The following is a 6,218-nucleotide window of genomic DNA, read 5'->3' as shown; positions in this document are numbered from 1 at the left end:
CCGAACCTTTTCACTCCCTCTCCTGTTATGGTGCCTCCCTATTAACCTCTAGGTGGTTGCGCTCGTGACATCAAAAAGACCACTTTTTGCAGAGCAGTCACACTCGGGAAAAATTTCTTTCGTCTGGCAAAAGAACCAGAGTTTTCAGCGGTCATCCACTCCAACCTTGTCCGATTTTGAGGCACCAGGCTCGGCCACCCTCCGAGCCTTTTCACTCCCTCTCCTGTTATGGTGCCTCCCTATTAACCTCTAGGTGGTTGCGCTCGTGACATCAAAAAGACCACTTTTTGCAGAGCAGTCACACTCGGAAAAAATTTCTTTCGTCTGGCAAAAGAACCAGAGTTTTCAGCGGTCATCCACTCCAACCTTGTCCGATTTTGAGGCACCAGGCTCGGCCACCCTCCGAGCCTTTTCACTCCCTCTCCTGTTATGGTGCCTCCCTATTAACCTCTAGGTGGTTGCGCTCGTGACATCAAAAAGACCACTTTTTGCAGAGCAGTCACACTCGGAAAAAATTTCTTTCGTCTGGCAAAAGAACCAGAGTTTTCAGCGGTCATCCACTCCAACCTTGTCCGATTTTGAGGCACCAGGCTCGGCCACCCTCCGAGCCTTTTCACTCCCTCTCCTGTTATGGTGCCTCCCTATTAACCTCTAGGTGGTTGCGCTCGTGACATCAAAAAGACCACTTTTTTCAGAGCAGTCACACTCGGGAAAAATTTCTTTCGTCTGGCAAAAGAACCAGAGTTATCAGCGGTCATCCACTCCAACCTTGTCCGACGTTGAGGCACCGATGTCGGCCAAGTTCTGAGCGTTCCACCGCCGAATGCCACTGGTCCTCAACACAGCGGACTTCCAATCCAACCTTGTCCGACTTTGAGGCACCGAAGTCGGCCTCAGCCCGAGCCTTCCCCCGCCGACCTCACTGGAGCCCGCCATCCAGGGACCGGCGGAGGTCGCCCGCATGACCGCGGCAAAGTGTCTCAAAGTCGGGCACGACCGCTCGAGTCACCCGCCAACCCGGTCCGGGGCACCTCCAGGGACCGGCGGAGGACGCCCGCATGACCGCGACAAAGTGTCTCAAAGTCGGGCACGACCGCTCGAGTCACCCGCCAACCCGGTCCGGGGCACCTCCAGGGACCGGCGGAGGACGCCCGCATGACCGCGACAAAGTGTCTCAAAGTCGGGCACGACCGCTCGAGTCACCCGCCAACCCGGTCCGGGGCACCTCCAGGGACCGGCGGAGGACGCCCGCATGACCGCGACAAAGTGTCTCAAAGTCGGGCACGACCGCTCGAGTCACCCGCCAACCCGGTCCGGGGCACCTCCAGGGACCGGCGGAGGACGCCCGCATGACCGCGACAAAGTGTCTCAAAGTCGGGCACGACCGCTCGAGTCACCCGCCAACCCGGTCCGGGGCACCTCCAGGGACCGGCGGAGGACGCCCGCATGACCGCGACAAAGTGTCTCAAAGTCGGTCATGACCGTTCGAGTCACCCGCCAACCCGGTCCGGGGCACCTCCAGGGACCGGCGGAGGAGGCCCGCATGACCGCGACAAAGTGTCTCAAAGTCGGGCACAACCGCTCGAGTCACCCGCCAACCCGGTCCGGGGCACCTCCAGGGACCGGCGGAGGACGCCCGCATGACCGCGACAAAGTGTCTCAAAGTCGGGCACGACCGCTCGAGTCACCCGCCAACCCGGTCCGGGGCACCTCCAGGGACCGGCGGAGGACGCCCGCATGACCGCGACAAAGTGTCTCAAAGTCGGGCATGACCGCTCGAGTCACCCGCCAACCCGGTCCGGGGCACCTCCAGGGACCGGCGGAGGACGCCCGCATGACCGCGACAAAGTGTCTCAAAGTCGGGCATGACCGCTCGAGTCACCCGCCAACCCGGTCCGGGGCACCTCCAGGGACCGGCGGAGGACGCCCGCATGACCGCGACAAAGTGTCTCAAAGTCGGGCACGACCGCTCGAGTCACCCGCCAACCCGGTCCGGGGCACCTCCAGGGACCGGCGGAGGACGCCCGCATGACCGCGACAAAGTGTCTCAAAGTCGGGCACGACCGCTCGAGTCACCCGCCAACCCGGTCCGGGGCACCTCCAGGGACCGGCGGAGGTCGCCCGCATGACCGCGACAAAGTGTCTCAAAGTCGGGCATGACCGCTCGAGTCACCCGCCAACCCGGTCCGGGGCACCTCCGGGGACCGGCGGAGGACGCCCGCATGACCGCGACAAAGTGTCTCAAAGTCGGGCAGGACCGCTCGAGTCACCCGCCAACCCGGTCCGGGGCACCTCCGGGGAGCAGTGGAGGTCGCTCGCATGACCGCGACAAAGTGTCTCAAAGTCGGGCATGACCGCTCGAGTCGCCCGCCATCCCGGTCCGGAGCTCAACACTTTGTCGTTTTTTCCACTCCCTCCCCATTAACCTCTAGGTGGTTGCGCTCGTGACATCAAAAAGACCACTTTTTGCAGAGCAGTCACACTCGGAAAAAATTCGTTTCGTCTGGCAAAAGAACCAGAGTTCTCAGCGGGCTTCCAGTCCAACCTTGTCCGATTTTGAGGCACCAGGCTCGGCCACAGTCCGAGCCCATTCACTCCCTCCCCTGTTGTACTCGCTCCCTATTAACCTCTAGGTGGTTGCGCTCGTGACATCAAAAAGACCACTTTTTGAGGAGCAGTCACACTTAGGAAAAATCCGTTTGCGCTCACACCATCCCTCCCCATTAACCTCTAGGTGGTTGCGCTCGTGACATCAAAAAGACCACTTTTTGAGGAGCAGTCACACTTAGGAAAAATCCGTTTGCGCTCACACCATCCCTCCCCATTAACCTCTAGGTGGTTGCGCTCGTGACATCAAAAAGACCACTTTTGAGGAGCAGTCAGACACCGAGGTTTTCTGGATTTATGTCCGTTTTCCTGGTTCTCTGACTCGGGCACCTTGTGACCGACATCCCCCCCTTCCCTGGTTCTATTTTGCCGATACTTTGGTGAGTTTTCTACCCGCAAACCAAGCCCCCCAAGCCCGCCGCCTGGTGGGGGAGCATGCCGCCTGGCCCGGTTCTATTTTAGGTCACTTTGGTGAGTTTTCTACCCGCAAACCAAGCCCCCCAAGCCCGCCGCCTGGTGGGGGAAGAGGCCCCCTGGTCCCGGTTCTATTTTAGGACACTTTGGTGAGTTTTCTACCCGCAAACCAAGCCCCCCAAGCCCGCCGCCTGGTGGGGGAAGATGCCCCCTGGTCCCGGTTCTATTTTAGGACACTTTGGTGAGTTTTCTACCCGCAAACCAAGCCCCCCAAGCCCGCCGCCTGGTGGGGGAACATGCCCCCTGGTCCCGGTTCTATTTTAGGACACTTTGGTGAGTTTTCTACCCGCAAACCAAGCCCCCCAAGCCCGCCGCCTGGTGGGGGAACATGCCGCCTAGCCCGGTTCTATTTTAGGTCACTTTGGTGAGTTTTCTACCCGCAAACCAAGCCCCCCAAGCCCGCCGCCTGGTGGGGGAAGAGGCCCCCTGGTCCCGGTTCTATTTTAGGACACTTTGGTGAGTTTTCTACCCGCAAACCAAGCCCCCCAAGCCCGCCGCCTGGTGGGGGAACATGCCCCCTGGTCCTGGTTCTATTTTAGGACACTTTGGTGAGTTTTCTACCCGCAAACCAAGCCCCCCAAGCCCGCCGCCTGGTGGGGGAGCATGCCCCCTGGTCCCGGTTCTATTTTAGGACACTTTGGTGAGTTTTCTACCCGGAAACCAAGCCCCCCAAGCCCGCCACCTGGTGGGGGAAGAGGCCCCCTGGTCCCGGTTCTATTTTAGGACACTTTGGTGAGTTTTCTACCCACACTGCAGGTCCCCAAATGCCGCCATCTGGTGGGGGAACATGCCGCCTGCACCGGTTCTATTTTAAGTCACTTTGGTGAGTTTTCTGCCCACACTACGGGTCCCCAAATGCCGCCATCTGGTGGGGGAACATGCCGCCTGCACCGGTTCTATTTTAAGTCACTTTGGTGAGTTTTCTGCCCACACTACGGCTCCCCAAATGCCGCCATCTGGTGGGGGAACATGCCGCCTGCACCGGTTCTATTTTAAGTCACTTTGGTGAGTTTTCTGCCCACACTACGGGTCCCCAAATGCCGCCATCTGGTGGGGGAACATGCCGCCTGCACCGGTTCTATTTTAAGTCACTTTGGTGAGTTTTCTGCCCACACTACGGCTCCCCAAATGCCGCCATCTGGTGGGGGAACATGCCGCCTGCACCGGTTCTATTTTAAGTCACTTTGGTGAGTTTTCTGCCCACACTACGGGTCCCCAAATGCCGCCATCTGGTGGGGGAACATGCCGCCTGCACCGGTTCTATTTTAAGTCACTTTGGTGAGTTTTCTGCCCACACTACGGCTCCCCAAATGCCGCCATCTGGTGGGGGAACATGCCGCCTGCACCGGTTCTATTTTAAGTCACTTTGGTGAGTTTTCTGCCCACACTACGGGTCCCCAAATGCCGCCATCTGGTGGGGGAACATGCCGCCTGCACCGGTTCTATTTTAAGTCACTTTGGTGAGTTTTCTACCCACACTACGGGTCCCCAAATGCCGCCATCTGGTGGGGGAACATGCCGCCTGCACCGGTTCTATTTTAAGTCACTTTGGTGAGTTTTCTACCCACACTACGGGTCCCCAAATGCCGCCATCTGGTGGGGGAACATGCCGCCTGCACCGGTTCTATTTTAAGTCACTTTGGTGAGTTTTCTGCCCACATTACGGGTCCCCAAATGCCGCCATCTGGTGGGGGAACATGCCGCCTGCACCGGTTCTATTTTAAGTCACTTTGGTGAGTTTTCTGCCCACACTACGGGTCCCCAAATGCCGCCGCCTGGTGGGGGGAACTGCCGCCTAGTCCCGGTTCTATTTTAGGTCACTTTTCTCACTTTCTGACCCACAAATAATGCCCCAAATGCCGCCGCCTGGTGGGGGGAACTGCCGCCTAGTCCCGGTTCTATTTTAGGTCACTTTTCTCACTTTCTGACCCACAAATAATGCCCCAAATGCCGCCGCCTGGTGGGGGGAACTGCCGCCTAGTCCCGGTTCTATTTTAGGTCACTTTTCTCACTTTTCTACCCACAAATAATGCCCCAAATGCCGCCGCCTGGTGGGGGGAACTGCCGCCTAGTCCCGGTTCTATTTTAGGTCACTTTTCTCACTTTCTTACCCACAAATAATGCCCCAAATGCCGCCGCCTGGTGGGGGGAACTGCCGCCTAGTCCCGGTTCTATTTTTAGGTCACTTTTCTCACTTTCTTACCCACAAATAATGCCCCAAATGCCGCCGCCTGGTGGGGGGAACTGCCGCCTAGTCCCGGTTCTATTTTAGGTCACTTTTCTCACTTTTCTACCCACAAATAATGCCCCAAATGCCGCCGCCTGGTGGGGGGTACTGCCGCCTAGTCCCGGTTCTATTTTAGGTCACTTTTCTCACTTTCTTACCCACAAATAATGCCCCAAATGCCGCCGCCTGGTGGGGGGGAACTGCCGCCTAGTCCCGGTTCTATTTTAGGTCACTTTTCTCACTTTCTTACCCACAAATAATGCCCCAAATGCCGCCGCCTGGTGGGGGGAACTGCCGCCTAGTCCCGGTTCTATTTTAGGTCACTTTTCTCACTTTCTGACCCACAAATAATGCCCCAAATGCCGCCGCCTGGTGGGGGGAACTGCCGCCTAGTCCCGGTTCTATTTTAGGTCACTTTTCTCACTTTCTGACCCACAAATAATGCCCCAAATGCCGCCGCCTGGTGGGGGGAACTGCCGCCTAGTCCCGGTTCTATTTTAGGTCACTTTTCTCACTTTCTGACCCACAAATAATGCCCCAAATGCCGCCGCCTGGTGGGGGGAACTGCCGCCTAGTCCCGGTTCTATTTTAGGTCACTTTTCTCACTTTCTGACCCACAAATAATGCCCCAAATGCCGCCGCCTGGTGGGGGGAACTGCCGCCTAGTCCCGGTTCTATTTTAGGTCACTTTTCTCACTTTCTGACCCACAAATAATGCCCCAAATGCCGCCGCCTGGTGGGGGGAACTGCCGCCTAGTCCCGGTTCTATTTTAGGTCACTTTTCTCACTTTCTTACCCACAAATAATGCCCCAAATGCCGCCGCCTGGTGGGGGGATCTGCCGCCTAGTCCCGGTTCTATTTTAGGTCACTTTTCTCACTTTTCTACCCACAAATAATGGCAAAAAAAAA

This window comes from Callionymus lyra, unplaced genomic scaffold (assembly GCF_982586985.1).
Source record: "Callionymus lyra unplaced genomic scaffold, fCalLyr1.hap1.1 HAP1_SCAFFOLD_77, whole genome shotgun sequence".
NCBI classification, from domain to species: Eukaryota; Metazoa; Chordata; class Actinopteri; order Syngnathiformes; family Callionymidae; genus Callionymus; species Callionymus lyra.
This window is presented reverse-complemented; position numbering follows the sequence as displayed.